This window comes from Gallinula chloropus (assembly GCF_964237585.1).
Source record: "Gallinula chloropus genome assembly, chromosome: 1".
NCBI classification, from domain to species: Eukaryota; Metazoa; Chordata; class Aves; order Gruiformes; family Rallidae; genus Gallinula; species Gallinula chloropus.
Window position 1 is genome coordinate 23,534,106 of NC_140085.1, and position 23,849 is coordinate 23,557,954.

General features: G+C 42.9%; 1 protein-coding gene across 2 annotated transcripts in view; it reads right to left on the minus strand.

Annotated features, from left to right (window-relative positions):
• CHST11 (carbohydrate sulfotransferase 11) overlaps positions 1-23,849 on the minus strand; it is a gene marked incomplete at both ends in the record, with an annotated part of 168,838 nt that overhangs the window by 51,306 nt on the left and 93,683 nt on the right. The window lies entirely within an intron of this gene.

Sequence of the window (23,849 nt, forward strand, 5' to 3'; positions counted from 1 at the left end):
TCTAAAAGCTATAAAGGAATTTTGGAACCCCACCCTTTGGAGGCACTGTCTGCCTGGCACAGGTCATCAGTGTTTTTGCTGCATATTTTTACACATCCTGAACTTTGGGAACTGCATGTTCAGCTGCGGCAAACACACCCATTCATTTACACAGTCCTGTGTTTGTCCTTGTCCCACATCCCAAAAGTGAGGTTAGTCTGCGTGCCGGAGCAAATGCATGAGAGTAAATAAACTCAGAAATTGGTTTACACTGCATTTAACCAATCTGCAAATAAACATACAAACATACCCCCCCCCCCCCCCTATTTTCACACCTTATCAAACCGTTTAATATTCCAAAAGTATGCAGCCAGGTTTTCCAGACCTGCCTTAATCCAAACTAGAAGCATCTCATTCTGGGATCAAGGGTTTGTCATGTAAAAATAACCTCAAAGTCAGAAAGACTTGTACTGAAATAACCAAAATGAGGAAAGAAGGGATCCATAAACAAACAAAACTCCACAAATAATACTGAAGAGCTAGAATTACCCAGTTAAATTTAAAGATCACACATGGAACTTTTTTCAACATAAAAACAAGCTCCTGATTGTTGAGGTTTAATACCAAGCCCATTAAAAAATGGAAAACGCACCAGAGGCACGGGAGCTTGGAGCACAGCTGGCCTAATGAAAAAACAAAGTATGTAATTGTCAGCGATTAACAAAATTGTGCCTTGAAGAGTTGCTAATTTATCCAAAGCTCAACGCCGAGCAAGGATTGACTACTTAATGATTTTAATTTTTCCAAAGACTGTCATATCGCAGAGAAGTTACTAAGAATTTGGTTTCTTAAGTAATCGCTCCAGGGCTGGATTTCTCCATGGGATGCAGTAAAAGTGGACTTCTTGATCATCTTCTTCCACTTCTCTACTTCCTTCAGGGCTGACTGCACCTTTGGAAGAGCAGTGACAGAAGGGTGGCACAGAGATTTGGGTAAGTAGGACAGTGCAAATTTCAGCTGCATCTTGACTTTCGGTGAAAGCCACTGTGCAGGAAATCAGAAGAGACTCCTTACTGGTTTGTTATGGGAGACCACCACAGAGTGCCTGGTCCCTCAGAAAGCAGGTGCCGGTGGCACGTTCTCTAACAGAGGGGCAGGACCAAGAGAAATATTTAGTGGGAAACGTTGAGCTCCCCACAGAGAAGGGTGAAGCCCACTACGCTTTCAAGTGGCACTGGAGTTCATGGAAAGCCCACGGTACCTGTCAATCATGCCGCACCCGAGCGCAAGTGTGGTTGCCAACAGCAAATTACTGCAACCTCTAATTTGTTTCTTTTTTGGTATCAAATGATTTTTCATTGCCAGAGTGCTCTATGAACTCGTAATAAATTTGTTTTGATCTAACTCATCACATGTTACTGTATGTCTCACTCCACTTATGAGGTGCCTACGGACAACCTACTTCCTATGAATTTCCTATGGCTGCATGCTGAGGTGGGGAGGCTCACACACAACCCTTTTAATGACCTTTATATTCAACAATATTCAACCAGATGAGTGCATTGGCCCAAGTGATTAATGTAGGGACAAAACTAATTACTCTTTCTTTTCCTGAGTTTCATCAGAACACACACCAAGAAAGATGATGTTCAAAGCTAAGTCCTTCAGAAGACCTCTGCGCCAAGCCTGGTGGAAGGGACATCATTCCCTAAAGATTAAGAAAATGAAAATCTAAACAGAGCAAGTACCCTTGTCCCAGCTTCTGCAGATTCATAGGATTAAGAAAGATTACCAGGAACATCGAGCCTGAGCTACTGCTTCAGCCAGAGCGCACAGTTTCACAGGCGGGCTCCAAGCTGAGTAACTTGTCAATGTGAATTTTTAATGACTTTTTGATTGCGAACATATGCTGTAGCTGGGCTTGCTCCAGATCCCAGCTGAAGTCAGCTGGCGCCTGTCAGGGTGCAGCTCTGTGTCACGCTTCGTTCGGTTTAAGGGGGGGAACTCCTGATGAAGCAGGTAGTCTTGGCTTCCCTGCCTTGCCTGGCATTGCCTGAACCAGGTCCGCTCATTGATCGGACAGAAGCACTGGTGGGTACAGCCTGTTCCCAGTGACCAGCACGTCTCCACGAAACTGCCACAAATGGAAAGCCATCTGCAGTGTGCTATGCCAGGGGCAGGGCCCCACAGGAACACCCACTGCCCACCCAGGAGTGAGCGTCTGCCTAAAAGTACACCAGAGGGAAAGGTATCAGGAGCTTTAGAAGTTTGGGGTTGAGGAACACGCTATGGGCATGTGGAAAATTGACAACAAATGGTGGTTGTTCAGCTTTTGCAGTATTTAACTGTTCTCTCTCCACTACACTACAGGCATCATGTGCTTATATCCTTGTGCTTTTCCTCCTAAAGCACCAACTTTTCAATATATTATGGGACATAAAGAAAGAAAAGCATCCTGAAGTGAGTTTGCATGTGCTGTCTTACATAGGGAGAGCACTACCAGCAGAAGCGCTTCTTTTTTCAACAAAGTGTCTTCTGTGTTGACCCAGGAATAAATACTCATTACTTCCTACTCTGTTAAGTGTAAACTGTTTGGAATTTAGGTTTAAAATATGAGTAATATAAAAATACAGGTTCTGCTAGGCACCTGAGCCCAAAATCTGTCTGTAAGCAGAATAGTGACCTATGGCAACAGAAGTTGCGTGTGCTCCGCAAGTCTGAAACAGAAACTCTTTTTTTGCTATTTCAGAAGAGCATATGGGAAAAAAAACAACGAAATCCCATCGAAACGTCACAGAAATTAGGCACCCAATTGCTTTAGGTGCCCATGAAAACTCTGTCTGTAACCTATTTTTGTGTGTGTGGTTATGATATTCCAAAAATAAAACACTGTGAGACACTGAAATGAAAAGCTAGACTGCGACAGAACAAACCACACTTCTGATTAGCAGGGGTGGGAAAAAAAACCCTACTCTTATTGTTGTTACTGTTTTTTTCTCCCTTCCCAGGGAACAGTTGACATTTGTGGTAGCTTTGGCTGTAGGTCATAGCAGCTGGTAGTATGCATCACATTAAATATACTGGTGGGTCCTGCATGGTCATTCTGGCACCATTTCTATTTCACACAATGCCTTCAGTTTTTCTATTTAACCTCAATAATTTATCAATCATTCACCAATGCCAATAAATCAAAGTGCCTGGGGACTCTTAAACATAAAAATAAGGAGCTGTAAAAAAAAATATTACTAGAGCAATTAAAGACTCAAATAGTAATAAACTCTCCTTGCATTACACCTTTAGAAAGCCCTATTGAAATTAAACAAACATCCAATATCAACAATATGAAAGGGGCTTTTTCTTCTAGTTTATAATAGCTACTGGTTTATTCAGAGCAGAAGCGAATTAGGGTTGTTTTTTATAGATCATGGGGACTACATGTAAAAAATAGGGAAGGAGGAAAGAAGTAGCAAAACGATAAAATAAATTACGGTTTGTGTTTTGGCTTTTTCCTCCATACTAAAAAACAGAACCAGAATTTACAACATAAATATCAATCTTTTTATCCATGAAGTGTAATCTTTTGGTTTGGATCAAAACCTTATGGTTAACAAATCTATTTTGAGTCAACCTCATAGCTGGGTGTTTTAAACTAAAGTTTCCTATTTTAATGCATAAACTTCTTTTTTTGTTCCTTTCCTCAAAACTTATTTTTATTTTCCAGAAAAGTTTTTGGTTGGTTTTTTTTTAGCTGACACCCAAAGTGAGGACAAAGGTTTTTGCAGCATTAAATAAAAGAATATTACAGATGGGTGAAAAAGTAATATATGGAGATGAACAGACCTAGACATTGCCTAAATCAAGATCGATGTCTGAGCTGCTACAACCCTTAGGAAGAAGGGGCATCTCTCTTCAGAAAGGGTGATAACACTGTAACTGTCATGGTAGTCTGGCACTGGCAAGGACAGGCCACTCACCATTGTGTTTGCTGAGAGCCTGACAATTCCCATTAAAAGCTACCACAGAAATGCTGGCGTGTCCTAAAGAGAGCCCAGGCTTGGGTTTACCCATGCCAAAATCCTGAGATTTTTTCACAATATTCCCATCTCCCCTTGCAAGGGGAAAGTAAGTCTGAGACTTCGCATGGTTTTTCCACCAAGAAGCTCTTGGAGGGTGCTGTAAGTGGGCACTGCCTGTACTGCGGGCTGGGGAGGGCTCTGCCCCCAGCTTTTTCGTTCCACTCATTAGCTGAGGCCAACACTTACTGTGAAGAGGAGCTTTTTCACTTTTTACAGTGAAAATACTGCAGGGATCCCAGTGGTCTTTATTAAAAATTACCGGTTCCACAGTCCTGTTGGTTTGGATTGGCTTTTGTTACCAGCCCGCTGTAATTACTGCCAACAGAAAGGGGCTGATGAGTTGAACTGAACAATAAAAAACAGGGTTTCATTTTCTTCTTTCCCCCCTGCTCTCTGTTGTTGGAGCTTTCTGATGGGACCGTGGCTACAAAAGGTAGTCAATGGCCAGGCCCAAGGCAACATGGAGATCCCCATGTTTGGTGGCCTCCTGGCAGTATCCCAGCTTGGGGTAGGTTGGTGGCTGCAGATTAACATTTTCAGACCCAAAACAATGTAAACTGTATTTCTAATTTCTTACTTTTATCAATCACCTCCAGAGTGTCCTTATGGTTAAGTCAAAAATTTCATAAATATTGACATCATCTGAAAGAATACTACTGGGGAGCGACCAGAGGCCGTGCCTAGTTGGGTATCTGCAACCAGTGGAAATTTCCTTCACGCTTTTTTTGCAACAGTATTCTCTTTCAGTAGTTTCCTCTCTGCTATAAAAGCGTGCTTTTATTATATCTGCGTTGAGCTGGTTCCAACGACGCACCGAAAATAGATGAAACTACCCCAGTGTGTTTTCCTACCACAGAACAGCAAGCTGTGCTGTCTGCGGCAGCAGCACCGGCATCAAGACCAGGCATTCAGCAAAGCGCTTACCTCTGCCAAGCACAGGTACTGCCAACATCGCCACCAAGACAGGGCCAATAAATCCAAGCACGCTGTGCATCTCTTGCCTATGCTCCCTGTGCGCACTGAATAGTTCAGGGACCTCTTCTCACAGCCCAGTTATTACCCTTCCCTGTGCACCTTGGCGTTTCAAAGCCCCAGCAAGCTGCAAATCTACAGGAAGAAGACAAACGGACTCAACACAAAGCCTTCAAAAAGCTGTATGATTAAAGCAGTCTTTGGGAAATAAGCTGTAGGCTTTGAGGATGGCTGCAAAAGGGCCTGGCAGAAGCAGGGATGATGAACCCACAACCCAAGCTGCTCCAGCTGGAGATCCGTCTGAGGAGCCTGCACTGAGCATGCAGTGGCCCATTTAGTAACTTAGCGTGGGTAAGGAAGCTAAGACTGGGCTTGTAGAGACTGACTATATACAGACCTCAACAGGAAGGTGCAGAATCGACACAGTTTGAGTCTGACTCATTGTGTCCTTGTTACGTTGCCGGTTGCTTGGAGACTGACTGAAGGCACACAGCAAAGATGCTGGCTTGGGAGTCACTACCCTGCCTTATTTTCTTTTTCTCCATGCACATAATTTTCCTTTAAAGGCCTGCCTTGCCTCTGCAGATCGCTCAACTCCCTCTACCACTGTGGAAAACTACGGCAGGGGAGGCAGCCGGGTGTCCGGGAACACTGTCAGCGTTGTTCCACCTTCACCTCCCAGCCCCGTCTCCGTGTGCTGCAGGGGGAAAGAAAGCACGCCTTTATTCCTCTGCAGGCTCGCCTCAATGCTAAATTTTACCTTAAGCCAAGGCACAGATTGCTTATTGAGAGACGTTCCCACACATTTCCAACAGGTTACCCTTAAGCCTTCAAACTTCCTTAGCTGGGAATAAATATCTACAACCCCCCAAATGTGGTTGAAATGCAGTGGGGGACTTGAGCACATTCCGCTACTCGACAGGCATGGCACAGCTGAGCTCTGATGGTTAATGTGGAAATCTTCCTTGTATCCTCCACAAAAGCAAGTGGTGTGGGGACAATTATTCGTAATTCAACAAGTGCTGAAATTCAATGCCCATTGTATCTCAAGTGCTAACAGTATCATGCTTCAAAGCGGGAGCCTGTAAAATATAAGCTGGACTTCTAGGACACTGTTAAATTACAGGGGCTGGAGTCTATGCTGGTATAAAAGTAAGGATTGTGTGTCCACTTCTAACAGCCCTGTATCTCATGTATTCTTAACAGTCGGAAAACAAGCACTGTGCATTGGTATACGGTAATGAATGACCTCTTACTTCTCTGTTTTAACAGATCTTTATTCCCCTAATCAATCTCATCATTCACACCAGGGGAATTGGCTAAAAAGCTCTTTAAAAATACATAGGTGCACTCAGGGCACATCCTGCAGATTTTTCTGAAAAGACTATTTCTGTAAATAAATGATTAAAATGGAAATAGAAGCAAAGAGGCTTTTGTGCAAATTACAGCGTGCAAAGGTTTCTTCTCTGGGAGCCAGAGAGCAGGAGGGAGGTGAGCCGACCTCAGCAACAAGAGGTGACATGAAGCACTGGGCTTCTCAGACCTCTGAGCTGCTCTTTCTCCATCCAAAGTGGTCCTCCCCTAACTTTTCTTGGAGAAAATAACTAAGGTAAGAAAATAATGGTGCTGAGTTACTTGCAATTTTCAGAAGGGGAGAAAAAAAAAAAAGCTTTTGACAGTGAAGGAAGGAGCCCCACAGAGTTTACTTACAGCCCACTCAACTTGAATGAAATCCCCCACAATGAGTCAAATGACCTTAAGACTATAAGGGCACATTGTAGTTGCATGTGGGACCACGTGGCAGGAGGATGGGTTTTGGGAACACCAGTTTGTGCCTTGGGCCCCGCTCCAAAGGCATGGATTCAGCCCAAGCTCAGTGGCACGTCACTCTGCCACCTGAGACACCCCATGTCCCCAAGGTGGCGAGATGGCACAGCCAGGCACCATGCTGCACAAAGAACAGAAAGGCGAGCATGTCACAAGTCTGTATCAATCTGCATGTTCAAACAGCTCCCCAATTTTCTCTCTTTGCCATACAGCCGCTCCTGTGATTCAGCCTGGGAAGGCTGACATACACTTGGTCAGTAGTCAACAGCAGGACACAAAGACGGCTTAAAGCTGTGTTAGTCCCGTGGGGTCGGGGCTGTGGTGCTTCAATCACACCAGGCAGCCTTGCCACTGGACCCTGATGAGCTGTCAGCAGTGCTGTGCCCAGCAGAGCTCCACAGGACCTGCTCCCGCTTTCTCTGCAGGGACAGAATTCCTCAAAGTAAACGAAAACCCATGCCAGAAGTGGCCTTTAACAAGCTGTCTTAATTGTCAGCAGCTAAATCCAAAGCTTTCTGCTAGGTTAAATAGCTTATAACAAAAAACTGGGAAGGGGGGGGGACACCCCTAAACAAAATAGGACTTCTCCAGAGAATCATTACAAAGGTATGCAAGCTAGGCACAGACTGTACCACAACCCTTTCAGGAAAGCCTTCATCACAAGTAAGCTGGGCTACAAAGCAAAGTGTGCAAAAATCCAGTTAACTCATTGATGCTGATTGTGATCATTCAGGGTTTTTTCTTGAACGACCCAGATACAGTTTGGCTCAGGGATAAAGCAAAATGAAACATGAAGCAGCTCTTAAACATGGAGATTTGACGTCGGTGTTCAGTCCTGATGCAGTGTGTCAGCAAACCTCAGAATCTCCCCACCGAAACAAAGCCAGTGCCTTGCAAGAAAAAAGAAAATAAAGAAACCCAACCCCCAAAAGTATGCAATTATTTAAAATTACATTGATTGTGTATGGAAAAAAAATAGAGTAGGGAAGGGTAATCTGGGCAACCTTCACTTCAGTACTTTCTGAATTTGCAGGCTGCTCCTTGCAGCCTCCACCAACCACTAATACCAGTTTTGAATAGGGTCTCTCATTGCATTTCTCTGTGTCAGTGGAAGCCAGACAGCTAGCTAGTGTATCCTATAATAAATAAACAAACATCCCCCCTGTCCCCAAACACATGTAAAAGATAGACTTAAATCATTAGGATTTACTTAGCTCTGAAAGGGAACAATTTTTCCCCAGCCTGCAGAAAACCCCACTGCAATGGAGGCACTAAGGCTGAGGTTTTTAGAAGAAACGGAAGGAGTTCAAGTACCCAATTTCTACTGAATTTCAAGGTAGTTTGGCCATCGGGCTCCCTCTTGTTCCTTTCCCTGAGCCCTTGGTTTTACTGAAAATTAGATTTTTACTAACTCAAAAAGTAACAGAGTAATTGCAGAAGGTTACAAGCTATTTTTAAAATAACATAGGGCTTCCTTCATCCTCCACGGTGGCTGAACAGTTACAGCCAGAGTAATGCAGCTCTCAGGACACAATCTGTGCTGGGGAAAAAAACCTTGTGAAATTCCTTATTCTACCACTAACTTTTTGTATGGACTCAGGCAGCCAGTTAGACATTTATACTGTGTCCAGCAATGTGTTTGCAGAAGTGCTGGTACACTTCATTTCTTCAGATTTCAAATGAGGACAATGAGGTAGTTTTAAACTCACCTCAAATAAAAGTTTGACAGAATTTGCAAACACTGTTGATAAGAGCAAGGATTGCTCTTTACAGCTGAAACTTTCCATCCAAACAATATCATAGCTCTTTATACACAAGAATGATTAAAGATGAGGAATGTGCTGGTGATACAGGTTCCTTATTTGCTTATAGCTTGAGTTTGGCAAAGCATGTAAGCGCTCTAGGATGGGTGCCAAGGTAATATTTCAGTGTGGCAGAACTGAGAAGACTCCCAAGACTTCCTAAGGCTTCCTTTAGGCTATCCGAGGGCTACATGTAGGGTAGACCCTCCTCAAGTGCCAGACTGCAAATGAGTTTTGCCAGGACCTTGTCAAAGTCCCAGACAAACAGCGGCTCTTGCATTCGTGCAGGCAAGCAGGGGGTTTATTTCTGTCCTTGTCCAGCATGGCACCGAAGCCACACACAGCTTCTGGCTGGGCCAGGAAGGATATCTCATCTGCTGTTCTTTGCCTAAGGGGACCTTGATAAAATTACCCTTTAGGCCCCCTAGGTAAAAAATCGAGTAGCCCATGTAAATTCAAAGAAAGAGTAGAAGTAATTCCATCTTCATGCAAATTTCCTACCTCCTTTCCTGCCTCAAGCTAAATGATCAAATGCAACAAAAGGAGATATGAAAGTCATACAAGAAGCTTCAAATGGCCTTCACTTTCTTCATGCAAATATCTTGTCTTTGTTTCATGACTTCTGATTTCTGACATAAAGCTTATACAAATGATGGGACAAAAGGAGAGAACATCATCAAGTATCTGGCAGCAGTCAGACTGGACTCCAACCAACCAAATTCACATAGAAGATCACAACTCATAAGACCCTTTGCAAACTATTTTATTGGTTGTTGCTTAGACTGTGGGCATGCATCCATGCACCAGGGAGAGCACTGCAATTTCCATCATACTTCTGCAGAACCATATTAATTCATATTTGCATGATCCATTTATAGGAGGTGCAAGATGCAGCGTGTGAAGCTGCCCTCCTACACCTTATGGCAGATCCCAGCTCCCTGAGGCTGCTCAGCACGTCTGGGAGGCACTGTCACTCTTGGAGATGGTTTCGCACCAACAGGGGACAAGATCAACAAGGCACCAGCTAGAGAAGGCTTCTGCCAATTTGCACTAACTAAAAAGGCAACTGCTTTTCAGCAGAATGAACCCCAGCTTACAGAAACCTGAGCAGCTCCTTCACTGAGCTCTGCTGCATACTTAGTGAATTGGCCACTGAGAATTTGATCCTAAATGTAGTGCAGCCTTTCAATCAAATTCCCCTTATGTGCTGAACCACAAGCTTGCCAAGCAGTAGGAATGCTAAAGCATTAAATAAAGAACATTTTTAGCAGTCAAGGCCAAGGTTAAAAACATAAGGAATGTGAGGAGTTGCTTGAATTTACTGTACAGGCAAAGTAATAAGCCATTTGCATCTGAAGGCTCTATACCATAATGATGTAGGTTAGCAGCACTTCCGTTGATTTTCTAATTTTATGTTTTTAAACACAGATTTTTGTTACCTTGCACAGGGCTCTGCTCGTACTCTTTTACTCTCTGTGGCACCTCAGTAACAGCAGTTTCTGCAGGACTGTGGTGGTAGGCTCGGAGCAGTGTCTCCCAAATTTCCATCATTCCTTAAGGAAGGGGGAGGGTGGACTGTCTTTTTACACTATTATTTATAAAGCATACTTTCTTTAATAAGCTACTTGTAAAGGAAAAACAACTGATCTTTTAGACCAAACTGAAGAGGACATCTGCTTTTTCGGATATGGGGTCTGTCTGGTTCTGTCACTCAGAGACACAAGTCCCCATCTGCAAATGCCTACATACCTGGGGTTCCACTAGCAAACACTCAGGCTCACAAATTAAAAACCTGTCTAAAAACCTACCACTATTCATGCATTCAAATGCTTTTAAGAATATGGGTTTGATCCAGAAGTCCATTAAGGTAAATGGAAAGATGAATTGATTTTCCACTGACATTGTATTAGGGCCTAAACTTGCAGCACTGGTCTAAAGATCACCTAATTTCTTCAGCTTTTAAACCGAACCCATTCAAAGCCTCGATTTACAAACACAGGCATTATAATGGGGCATTCAGATGCTGGTAGTGGATTGTCATTATTAGCTCTTTGGTCCGTAAAATATGCACTACGCACACCTCAGTGCCAATATAAACACCCTGCTGCAGAGATTTCTAAAAAATCTCATTATGATTGGTCTCAACAAAAATATGTTACTACTTGGGACTACTAAAGTGTGAGGGAACCAGAGGAATGAATGAGAAGGCAAAGCTGAGTGACCTCACTTCAATTCCTCTCTATCAACTGCTTCTCACTTGCAAAGCCTGCCTGGCCAGGTGAAGGCAGCTGACAACTTTCCAGGACAAGATGACTCACAGTGAGATGAGAATTCATTGGCAGTCAAGGAAAACATTAAGATACGCAACAGGTGATCAAGAATCCAGCACTGTGGAAACCAGGAAGGCTAAAAGGTGTTTTGCAAGATGAAAAATGGTACAGAGAGAGATGAAAGTGTGTGTATTTAAAACAAGAGTATTTGAGCAGAGCAGCTGCTAAGTTGCTTATGGTAAAGCAAAGTCTTCCTTCCACACAAGGACTGAAAGTGAAAGTCTTTAAGGCTTTAAGAGCTAAGTTTTCCTACCTGACAAAAAAACATAAAGCACTTCTTAAAAATTTCAGTTAATAATCAGCATGGAAACTCTGCCAAAACTGATGTAGCTCTTCCTGGAGCCTTTTCTAAATATACAAAAATCAAAATTTAATGAAAGCTGCCAAATTTCCAAACTTGAACAAACAATGCCAGGTCAAGAGAGCATCCAAGCCCAAACACTCCTCCTCTCCCTGACAAGTTCTGGGTTACAAAAAACTACTCTTTATTTAAAAGCACAAGGGATAGCTCTCTTCCATCAGCAGATCACTAAGGACCTTCATGAGATACTTCTTTATTAGCTCTGTGTTTATCACTGGCAGCTGCTGTCCTGAGAAGCCCGGCATGTGCTGCAAGCTGTGGTGACAAAGCTGTGTTAGAGTGCTGAATGGGGCCTTTAAAACACTGTTCATAGCAGCACAAGATGGAAATGGGCTCCCCAGTGGTGTTGTTCATTGCCTAACAGCGCACAAAATACCATCTCTGTCAGGAGCTGCATCCTGTGTTTGCTGATACGAAACCCACCTCAAAAGGGGAAGACGGGGACAGCTTCAGGTGGTGTTACATGATACACCAGAATCTAACCTCTAATTATCCTGCAGCAGGGTATGAACCAGGTGCTCAAACCACTGCCAATGCTCCCCCCCAAAAAAGCAGTTGACATTAAAGACAGCTGGAGCAAAGAAGGCAGCACCCCCCTATGCTGGGATTGCAAGCATCAGTGGACAGAGCTCTGATGAAGAAAAATGCTATGATGACATCACCACTTGCTTCACATCAAACATTTCCCCAAACTGATGGTGTTTTACTTTACTAATGGATTGGGGGGAAAAAACCCACACTCTTGAGTTGAATTGGAATCTCAGTCTTTTCCTTCTCTCACATCCTCTGTATTCCCCTTAGAATAAATTATATGGAAATGTTCAAATACTTTCTGTATTGATACTGGGAAGTAAGAAGATATGTCACCGCGGGCTTTTGCCAGGCTGCGATCCCGCAAGACAGATGACTAGCACATGCTTGCATCCTGCTGACATGTTCCTCCGATAATTTTTACAGCGTGCTGCTGAATACATGATGAGGATACAATGCCTGCTATTATGTTCAGCTCTCACTGTTAACACATTTATACCAGGGTTTCACTTTGTCGTGCGCTGGGTGACCGAAAATTGCCAAGGACACTAGGACTTGAATGTACTAATGGTAATAATTTCCACAGCATCCAGCTGCTTAACTGAACACTATCTCCATAGTCTTTTCCATTTCATCCTTTCTCACATGTCAAGGGGGCAACTTTCACGGTTTAGCATGAACAATTGGGACACCCAGCACACATTTAGGAGGTGCCTGGCATACGCTGCTGAAATTTGTTTTGTCGGTATGTAGTTTTCTCTTCCCTACATACATTACAGTTGTCCTGATAGATCTCAGTTATGGATGTATCTACAACACATTCCCTGCTGTTGGGAGGAATAAATTGATTTGCTCTGAGACTGACATTGCCATCATTAGACTATTACCATCACCCAAACATGAAGTTGCTCCACGGATCGTGGTACTTTACTTACTGTATGCATTTTCCCTTCTGTGGCTTAAAAGCATCAAGATTTGCAGACACACAGCTCTGTCTGACACTGTCTTGACTGTTGTGTTGGCCTTTTAATAAGCTTTTTTTTTTTTTAACAAAATCCTCAGCATTACTAACGAAAAATGAAACAACTTCTTTGTAAAAATTTACTTTTAGTCAAAAAAACATTTCCCCCCATGAATTTAGAGGCGGCCTGGGCGATAACATTGTAATAAAGAACCAAGTAGGGATCTAAATGCCAGACCTGCTTCAGTGTAAATCACCATTAAACTGTGCTGGTTCTGGGGAAATTGGTTTTAACAGCACATTTCACCACAGATGTAATAAAAAAGGAAATTTTCCTGCCCGTGTTGAGCTATTCAGGATAAGAACAGATTTGGGGTTTCATCCTGGAGAATTTGCTTTCTCGTTCTTTAAGCTATGGGATGAACAAACAGCCGCTCGTTTGGTGCTGCTGGGTGGTCTTAAAGTGATCATAAAACCCCCTAACTTTGGCTTTGGTGAGTCCCAGAGTACTTTAGGCAATTCCCCGAGCCACAGTAGAAGGAGAATGATTTAATGAATCCAAATCTAGGTTTAGGACAGAGGTCTGAACTTCCCAGCTGCTCTGTACACAGGTATGCACCCTGCAGTTACACAAGCCGGATGTATGAGATACGGTTACAGGGCACAGGCTCAAATAAATACTCATTTGCAGACACCCTTGTCCTTTCCCTTTTATCCAGCCAGGGCTACGGCACTTCCTGAGGTATCCCACAGAGGATGAGATCATGAGAGCTGTCCCTATCCCTTGCGGAATTCTAATCTTGATATTCTAGTTTAAATTCTAATCAAGATATTTTTGTCAAAATTCATTGTATATTCACTTTTGTTCACTTAGAAGAGAGCCTCCTAACTACCACACATGCCATCAGATTGTAAAAAAATTAAATTATTTCAACAATGCAAGCATTTGAATAAACTGGGTTTTTTTAATCCAATTTGTGATTTTCCATGGAGATTTAATGACATGGAAGATTCTCGTAAGCCTATTGCAGTGCGGTCTCCTAAGCTGCTGGAACACATTATCAATAACAACTGGCTCTAGGATTGGGAAGGTAAAAATACATCGAAACAACACACCAGAGAAGTTTCCCAATATATTCTGTAAAACAAACAGTCCAGGAAGTTAGACCGTACAGGCTGGAGAGACAGCTTTGAATACTTTGAAAGCTTTTATTATAGAAATTAACATTTTGCCTCCAGGCCTTCAGCTGGCCTCTGTCATTCTCTCAAGCAATGGAGAAATTCTCCCAGTGATGCTCCAGCACTTCTGCTGTCAGCAGTTGACAACCCACATGTAGGACTGTCCAATCTGGTTGTTTCAAAATACATACACACTTTTGCATTAGGACAGTATGCCTGGATTTAAAGTCCACCCCTGAAGTCAACGAGAATTATTTCTATTGACATTAATGGTGACTGAAATCAAGTCCTGCTTCTTCTCATCAGCTGTATATTAACTGTTTAATCCTTTAAGTGTCTGACTTTGCAAAATGCCAAGAATCCCTAGAGAGGCAGGAGCAGCTCATAGCTTATCTCTAGTTTTCTGTTTCTCCTGGTTTTTCTTCTAAAGCATTTTCATTCTTCAGTAACTGCATCACATACAAAAGGAAGTTTTAGAAGAAATAACTCATTAATAACAAAACTTGTGTGCCTTATCAGCCTCCCAAGCTTTTATGTGCCAAGAAAGACTCAAATAAACCCTGCGGCCTTAATACTGAAGCCAAACTCCCCCTCAAATCCATGGCTAAGTAGCGCCCAACCCACTGGGAACAGATCATGAGTTAAAGATTGTTCTTCAGTAAAGCAACAGATGAGTCAACTTTCCTAGCAATTTAGGGTGTTCCTTCAGAAAAGGTTGCTGTCATGTATGGAAATGACACTGAATGGGAAAATGGCTTTCCGAGAACTCTCAGGAAATTTCTGTTGAAAGCCCTCAGCAGACTGAATGCATCAACGTCAACTTCCACCTACAGCTGAGAGGACTTGGCTCTGCTAAGAGGTCGTGAGAGACCGAGCAGAGTTATAACATGGCCCTTTTCAAGGGCTGGAGAGCCAAGAACAGCCATGGCCGATACTGAACTGAGGTCAGTGTTGTTACTGCTGAACAGTCTTCACCGCCAGCTTATCATGGGCACGGCAAGGGACAGATTAAGAGGACTAGGTCCCACCCACCAACACTTCAGTATGTCCTTCAGATCACCTGGACAGGTCTGTCATTGCCATCACAACTTCAGCCAGCATTAGTAAACTATTAAGACAGCCAAGTCATCTACCGTAATCTATGGATTACTGTTTTCCATACAGGCATACCAAAAAGCCATCAGTTGATCTCCCTCACCTTTTTTGGGACCATCTTTACAAAAAACACAGAGTGCTAAATAATGCTGCCAATTCCGGGACCTCCAATCAGGCGGTCTCCTCTAAAGGGTTAATAGCAATAAACTCTTCTCAGGTACTTACCAGAAGGTGAAGGGTCTTTTAAGGTTCTTTGGTTTTTAATTTTTTTTCCCCTCAAACTGGTGAGATGAGCATGTTCCTGAGGGCAGACACTATGTATCACCCTGCACATCACTGTGCAGTAGAGCCACATGCAGCAAGCTCCACTTCTGCTTGAATGCCACAGTAAGAGGTGCTACATTCTTCTCCACTGCCAGATGTGGCATTTCTTGCCAGCAACATTAATTATGTTTCCAGACATAGAAAACCACTAAAAGACTTGTTAACAAATTAGTAGGGATGTTCATACTGCAATTTAATAAAATGATAACCACTGCATTTCCTTACTGTACAGAGGATGCCTCGCTTCCCTGCACCAACATCTATCTACTAAGCTACCTTAAAATAAATTTCATTTATTATGCCTTCTTACAAATCCCATTACTTGCTCAACAAACAGTTTTGTTTTCCTGTCTGGGCATCCCTCCAAAGACAGGCTGCTGTGTATGTTTTTGTAATTACTGATACACTGCATAAGAAACTATGGCATGTTTCTGACAGACTAATTAAAGGCAAAGAACAGCCTTCCCGGGACCTTGATTCAATTGTTATTCTCCCCTTGGCTTCTCCTGTGATCTCCACCAAGCAATGTAATCTCTCTACGCTTCATTTCCCCACCTGTAAAACAGGGATGGAACCTCTCACCTGCCTCACCTACTTAGGAGACGAGATCCTTGTACAACAGGCCACGCCTTCAACTGACAGCCAAGTGCTCCTGCATTAGTTGTGTGGTTTAATAAAGGCAGAGGGCAAACCCAAGCCTTCGGGTCAACACGGGGCTCCTTGCAGGCACCTCCAGCAGCAGCACAGCTATTGCAGCTTCGCAGATCCACTGCTACTGCACAGGGAGCAGCAGGCAACAAACACGGTGATGGGAAGACAGACCACAAGAGAGTTACCGATCCAGTCATTCCCTGAGCCACAGCCCAGTTTGCCCTCTGCAGCCTGTTCAATGGCTAGAGTCCCATTTCGGCCCCACCAAGTCACCAAGGGAACTGCCATCAGCTGTTAGGCTGGGGGGGGGGCCGTGGCCACTCCCCTGCCCAGGAGGGTGGCAGCAGCCAGGACCCTACCTCCAGCCAGGGAGTGGCTGCAGACCTTAGCTCTCCAGGCCCCTAAACAAGCGTTTAAATGCATGAGTGGAGACCTAAAAGCAATCTTTTCTTCAAGTGTGTGTTCTAGACTAAATCATAAATTTTCTACAGCTCTCCCTGGGTAATGTTGTCATCTGGTTTTCTTACATAGTAACACTGAAGGGCAATAACTGTTATCCTCACCGGCAGATCCGGGGGAAAAAAAGAGGGGAGACTTGAAAAGCTCATTACAGAAATTCCTGTGGTTTTTGCAATTTCTTTGTGCACATTAAAAAGGAAACAGCTGTCATTTTAAGCCAAAAATCATGTGTAAATATTTCATGCAAATACACAGTTTCAAGTAACAGTTCAAGTCCAAATGTCAAAGCAGCCTCCAACACCGCTTGTCTCAGTTGACTGTAGAATTTTATCTCCAAATCATTAGAGCAATGCAGAGTTTTGCTTCACTAAGCACAATTTTTACCCAATTTGCACCTTTTCAGCACTACTGTTAAGAGCATAATATTAACAATAATTATTATTATAATTGAGAAGACAGAAAATGCTAAGACTCGATTACAGGGCTGGAAGAAAGGAACTTATCTTCCCAGAAGCTGCAGGAGATAGGCAAATATTAACATAAAAGCAGAGGTCAAATTCTGTATCAACTATCACGTCTAGAAATATTCGGTACTTACGTCAGCTAAGTATATGACCTTTTTTTCCTAATACCTTTATCATGCAATTGGAATAAGCTGGCAATGTTTGTCTAATATAATTTTCTTTATGTTACGGGAATCAATCATTCTGGAGAAGGGTGAAAGCATACAAGCTAGGCTGGGAGGTCTTAATTACCCTATCCTCTCTTCAGGTGAAGAAGAGATGAAGATTGCTTTTGATAAAGAGTAGAAATTGAAGTAGGAGGGGACAAAAGAGAACAGTCACATTGTACAGGCAAAATGCAGACTAGAGATTTCTATATTATTCTAAACTTTATTAAGAGGTAGACTAAGTCAAGCCCCGTAGAGTGGAGTCCTGACTTTAAAGTATGATTTTTTTTTTTTCTGAAATAGATTAGGACACAAAAAAGAAAAACCAAAGAAGGATTTCTTTTCTTAGCACCATACGGGTATTTTTCTCATTTTAATACAAATTTGGGAAATGTAACCATGGAGCACATTATCTGGACCACACCAAGGCCAAACAAGTTTGAGACTGCATGAGGAGTACCTTTGGAAGGCCTTTTGTAGTTCCTAAGGAGCCAAAGGGGGAAGCACAGTCCATAATGGTGTTTGCCCAAGTGGGCAAGGCAGCCAACAGCATCCTGGCTTGTATCAGCAATAGCTTGGCCAGCAGGTCCAGGGAAGTGATTATGCCCCTGTACTCGGCATTGGTGAGGCTGCACCTCAAGTGCTCTGTTCAGTTTTGGGCCCCTCACTACAAGAAAGACATTGAGGTCCCAGAGCGTATCCAGAGAAGAGCAACGAAGCTGGTGAAGAGCAACAAAGCTGGTGAAGAGTATGGAGCACAAGTCCTGTGAGGAGCAGCTGAAGGAACTGGGATTGTTTAGCCTGGAGAAGAGGAGGCTGACGTGGGACCTTACCGTGCTTTACAGCTACCTGAAAGGAGGGGTCCGGTCTCTTCTCCCAGGTAACTAGCAATAGGGTGAGAAGACATGGTCTCAAGTTGCATCAGGTGAGGACTAGATTGGCTATTAGGAAAACTTTCCTCACTAAAAGAGTGGTCAGGCACTGCAACAGGCTGCCCAAAGAGGTGGTGGAGTTACCATCTCTGGAGGCGTTCAAAAAACATGTATACATGGCACTCCAGAACATGGTTTAAATGATATGGTGGTATTGGATGGACAATTGGACTTGATGATCTTAGAGGTCTTTTCCAACCTTAAAGATTCTATGATACAACATTTTCTACCTCCTTAACCTTCCAGGTTTCCCTGTACTTATTAGTGACAGACAATACAACATTAAACTTTGCAGGTATCACCAACATCTATTACAGGTACAGCAGCACTTTCTCTATACATTCTCCCATTTTTTGAAGAATCAGTCTCTTTAATACTCACCTTTGGACAAATACATAGTAGCCTAGCTGCCACAGAAGCAGGAAACGTGAGAGAAAGGTCCAGTTTGCCTATCCCATAAATGCTTCCATCAACTTCTCTAAGAAGTCTGTAAAGCCCATGGAAAGGCAGGTGTAGGACTGTCTCCATTAGAATATAAACTCAGTGTTTTAAACAGAAAGAATGTGTACATATATCCCTCCAGGCACTGTTTGCTTTCACTGTAAAAACCTACACACTACATGTGGACCTTTTATTAATAGTCATTTTATTCCACCTGCATGTTTTTTCTTAGTAACCAATTTAAGCAAAGCTGACGATTTGAAAGGAGGACTCCAGCGAACAGTATATTTTACATGAAGGTTTGTCACCAAATGTTATTGCTGTTTCCTACAGAAAACCGTGTAGGTTACAAATACATTTTATTTCAGCTGCGGTGCTGATAAAATAATTTCCTTTCACACAAAGAAGCACTTAGCATCACATAATCACAGACTGGTTTGGGTTGGAAGAGGCCTCAAAGATCATCTAGTTCCAAACCTCTGCCATGGGCAGGGACACGCTCCACTAGCCCAGGTTGCCCAAAGCCCCATCTAATCTGGCCTCAAATGCTGCCAGAGAGGAGACAGTGAACAGCAGTGTGCAGCTTTCTGCAGTACTCAGGTCTTCTGTGTGGAAACTGTTGCAGTAGTTGAGCCTCTCTGGTAAACCCCATGGTCTCAAAGCAGAGGGTACCAGCTGTGCCATTCGGCAAACTTCAGCAAGCACATTTCAGTACAGAACAGATTTTGACCTCAGTGGTCCCATCCTTCCATCTCTTTGTATACAAAACCCTATTGATCCAAGAGCACCAAGCTCTCAGATGCACTGGGGGGGGGAGGGGGGGGGGGGCGGGGAAGAGGGACAGAGGGAAAGAACAAAGCAGAAGAAACAAGGGGAAGAGAAATGATCTCGTGATGTTGTAATCTCCAGGCTGGAAGGAGCAGACTTAGCTCCAGCTAACTCTGCAACTCGATTCTGCTGTGAGAGCTGAGCAGGAAGAAAGTGAAAAAACCTGAAACACAATAGCTGTACAGAAGCATGCTGATAAGAAAATGACTGGCATTTATGGTGAAGATTACTGACATTTTCCCCATGCCTATTTTGTCAGTCTTGAAAAGGCCTAGCATGTATCAGGCATTTAATGAATCACGCAACACATCACCTTGTGAACTGAGTGCAATCAAGATCAGGCAAAGGGGGATAGATTTCAATGAACGTGACATCAGAAACACCTTACTTGATGAAGACATGCATAGGTTCATGTTAGAGCAGCATTTAAACAATCTCACTAAAGGGCACCGGGCTGATGAAGAAAATCAAACATGAGGGGGAAGTGAAAGTCCTCTAAAGCTGAACATTAAATCTTTATACAGATAGGCAAAATTGTCTTTTCAAAGCTGTAGCACCTCACTAAGCCATGGCTAAAATGATTCTCCTTTGCAAACTACAGTTTTTCAGCATTTAATATTGCGACCACTTCAAATCCTGCCAACTATGAGAGCCTACTCTGAGCTACTCACTTTGTTGGAGAGATTTCTAATGGTTAGTTTTCTCCTCCTAAGCTGCAGATGTTATCTTAAAACTTAGGCATTGCCTAATAAGACTAGAAAGCTTATTAGATAAGATGTAACTTCATTAGGAAGGCTGCTGGGGTACTGATTGAATCAGGAGACCGGAGACAAATCCAGAATGAAGGTTTCCATGAATTTAAGGATACTTGGTTGGCCTAATTTGTTCATTCTTTCTTAAGTAATACTTCATTTATTTCAATCTCTTAGAACCAAAACTTTTTTGCTGTATTTGTTATGAACACCCCATGCTTTATTTATACCTCTACACTAATGACAAACCCCCAGAGCTTTCAAAACACGTCTGTAGAAATATGCAAATTATTGCCCAGTACAAGTGGAGAAGTTTTCAGTCAAGTCAGATGCCTTTTCTACCTTTTTTTTTTTTTTGACACGAAGTTGGGACAATTTTGGTCACATGAGAGAAGATCAAAGCAGTGAGGAAAATAAATGTGGTCATTTCACTCCCAAGGTTGATCCATGGTACTGTATCTCTCCCACTCACTCATACTGCTTAGCTATCAGGCAATACAGTCATAATCTGCTCTGTCAGTATAATGTACAACTAATTAACATCCATTCTACTGGAAAGAAGATCTAAGGTACCTCAACTCCAAAAATTAGTGTCCTAAGTCACAGTCCCAAAGCTACATCCTTTTAATCAAGAGACATTAGCTACATGCTTTGAACTATCAGGTAAGAGGAACCCACCAGTAATTCTTCTTCTGTTAGTGCTGCCAATCTAACCCTGAAAACCAAGTTTTGTTGGTAAACACACCATACAGAACAAGAAGTCACTGGGGGTTACATCCAAAGCGCAGACACAGCAAACAGCATCCTTCATTTGCTCTCACCTGCACCATCTAGAAAGTCCAGCAACTCTGATGGGTCAGTCTCTCCAAGCCACCTCAGGCAGTGGGAGAAGCCGAGGAGCCATACCGCTCCTACCTTCATCACCACGTTAACCTACTCCCCAGCTAATGCTGTCTGCAGCAGATTAGCAAGCACTGATGTAATCCCTTCTGCCGGTTGGATTGGGAAGAAACAGATGACAACAGGAGGAGTCTGGACTAGTCTCAAACAGCACCCAAGAAAACAAAGAAAGCATCTCTACTAATAAATCATCTCTAATGGCCCCTGCTGGGTCACACAGCCCAAAAAGGATTCAAATTGCTGTAATTTAGATATTGAGTGGGAGAGGGGGGGGGAGAGAGAGAGAGAGAGAGAGAGAGAGAGAGAGTACATTAAAGATTTAAATCACAATTTCCTTTTTGGTTCTGTAGTTATTTAAAACTTGAGAGTTAATCACTTTTTCTGCTATGCCGCTCTCCAAATCTTCAGCCTGTAAAATACACACACATATATTCTCTTGGATTGGATTACTAAATGGGCCTATAAAGTAATAGGAAACAAGTCTAAATTATACTCTAGCTCATGAGTTTGACTTTAAGGATGACTGCTTTAGGTACACTGGAGTAATGACCTTAAAAAATAAAAGCTGAGCACACAGAGGCCGGCACATTGCGCACCTGCACACTGGGCAAGGCACTGCACCAGGATTAAAAGTGCCCACAGCAAGGTGAGAAGATGCTAATTCATCGATGCTCACGCAGTACTAGAGATCCTCTGATTGAAGGCTCTACAGAAGTATAGAGAATTACTAACTACAGAGACGCTAACTGTGAATTTATGAATAATGAAGAAAGCAAAGGACGAACAACCACATAGTTCAGTTTCGTAATCACTGCCTCTTCAGTATTCACCCGCACAGTCAGATTGGCAGACAGTGACTGCAGCTAATATCTTATGTAAAAAGGATGGGATTTAGTAATACAGCATTCCCCATACAAGCCTCAATTTGGCAATTTATTCAAGTTTGCTCTTGAAGCTTGGCACTTAGGTAAGAACGCCGCTGAATGAAGGTGTCAGCATCCAGCAGCACAGGAAGCCAGGGGAACGCAGAAGGCAACAGAGCCCAGAAATTACGGTGAAGGGTGCAACGAAAATCCTCAAAACACTGACCAAGAGTCAAGCTCAATACAGCACTAAGAGCTTCACAGATGAACAGCCCATGGTGAGGATTCCAGCCCTTTCCTGGACTGGAAAATACATTAAACCCTGTGCTCCTAGAAGGTAGCAGGCAGGCGTTTCTCTGCTGGTTTTCACTTGAGCCTTCCTATGCCACAATGTTTCTTTAGTGCACGCAGCTAATCAGCTCACGGCATGTTACCAAGGCTCCTAACCTGTTAATGCGAGCCCAGGCTCTTTAAAGAACTGTAATTGCCACGTGTCTCACAAATCAACTCATCAAAAGAAGGGTCAGAAGAGAGTTCAGGAAGCAGACAGCAGAAACAACACCTGGCAAATCCAATTCCATCTCTGCAAGGCGAGGAACAAAACTGAAAATTACTACATAGTGGTACCAGAGGTTCCTTGACATTTGGTGGTGAGACATAACTATAAAGCTTATTTATGACTGCAGTGGCCATAATGGACTTCTTTTTTTAGGTTTCATTAATCCCTTTCTAGTCTCATGTTAACAGGCAGGAATCTCATCTCTGTTCCATTTTAAACTGATTGAGGATATATGACTTATTGCACACTGTTCAAATTTAGGGGTATAGCTTAGAAGTCATTACTTACAGTAGCAGCTGCCAATGATAAAACAACTATTGTACTCTTGTGACAGGGGTTGACAGCATAACGCAACTTTTAGGACTTCAATTTTGGGTTCGCTAGGATGCCTGCAATACCAGGCAAAAATAACTGAGCAAGAGAAATGGCATTCTGCCAGTGTTTTTCAAGGCTTTTACCAAAAGACAGGGAATTATCTATGAAGGACATGTTTTCCATGTGAGCTTAGATATTTATTTATATGGCTATCTACAGATATCATTATTTATCAGATCACGGTGTCTCAAATGCCAAAGCAGTATGTTTTAGAAATTCAGGGAAAACCTGTGTCATTGCAGGTTTAGCCTTAAACTGGTAGTAAACATTCAGTTTTTTAATGATGATCACTTTATATCCACCCAAATCACAAAACCACCTTGAGGCATTTACAGAAGCTAAAAACGAGGAGAATTTCCCTCCTTCAAAACATGTCTAAGCTCTGAGAAGCACCAATGCATAGGCAGTACCATGCTACTCCACAAACCTGCATACTTACACAGAAAGCTAAGTGCATAAAAATAAAGCCCAAGCCCTGCTGCCCAAATTTCTGCAGGATTTTACTGCTTTCAACCCTCAAGGATCAATCCTGACAAGGAAAAGCCCACCTTATATTCTATTTCTGCTTTTCCACCATCTAACAATCCCATTTGGAGCATTTCACACTCAGAGAATTAGTGCCACACCAAAGACAAGCAGTTCAGCAAAGTTACTGCATTCATCCCCTGAGACACTGGCAATAGGGGCAAAAAGAGGCCAAACTGGAAACTACGGTGCCTGCACCAACCTCCCTCTGGACGCTGGATATTTGTTTCTTATTACATGATTGGGGGGGGGAGGGAGGGGGGGCAGGGAGAAGATAAGAGAAAGATCTCTCCAATTTTCAGCACCCAAACCAAGCTTCAAAGGGAGACGCTCAAGAAGTCCTTCTCTGCGTCAGCTGACAGCACACAAACCACGTGTTTAACATTTTTATACAGCAGCCATTTTATGGCAGAGTTATGCTTTCAGATTCTCCATGGTGCAGGCTGCCTGGAGCACT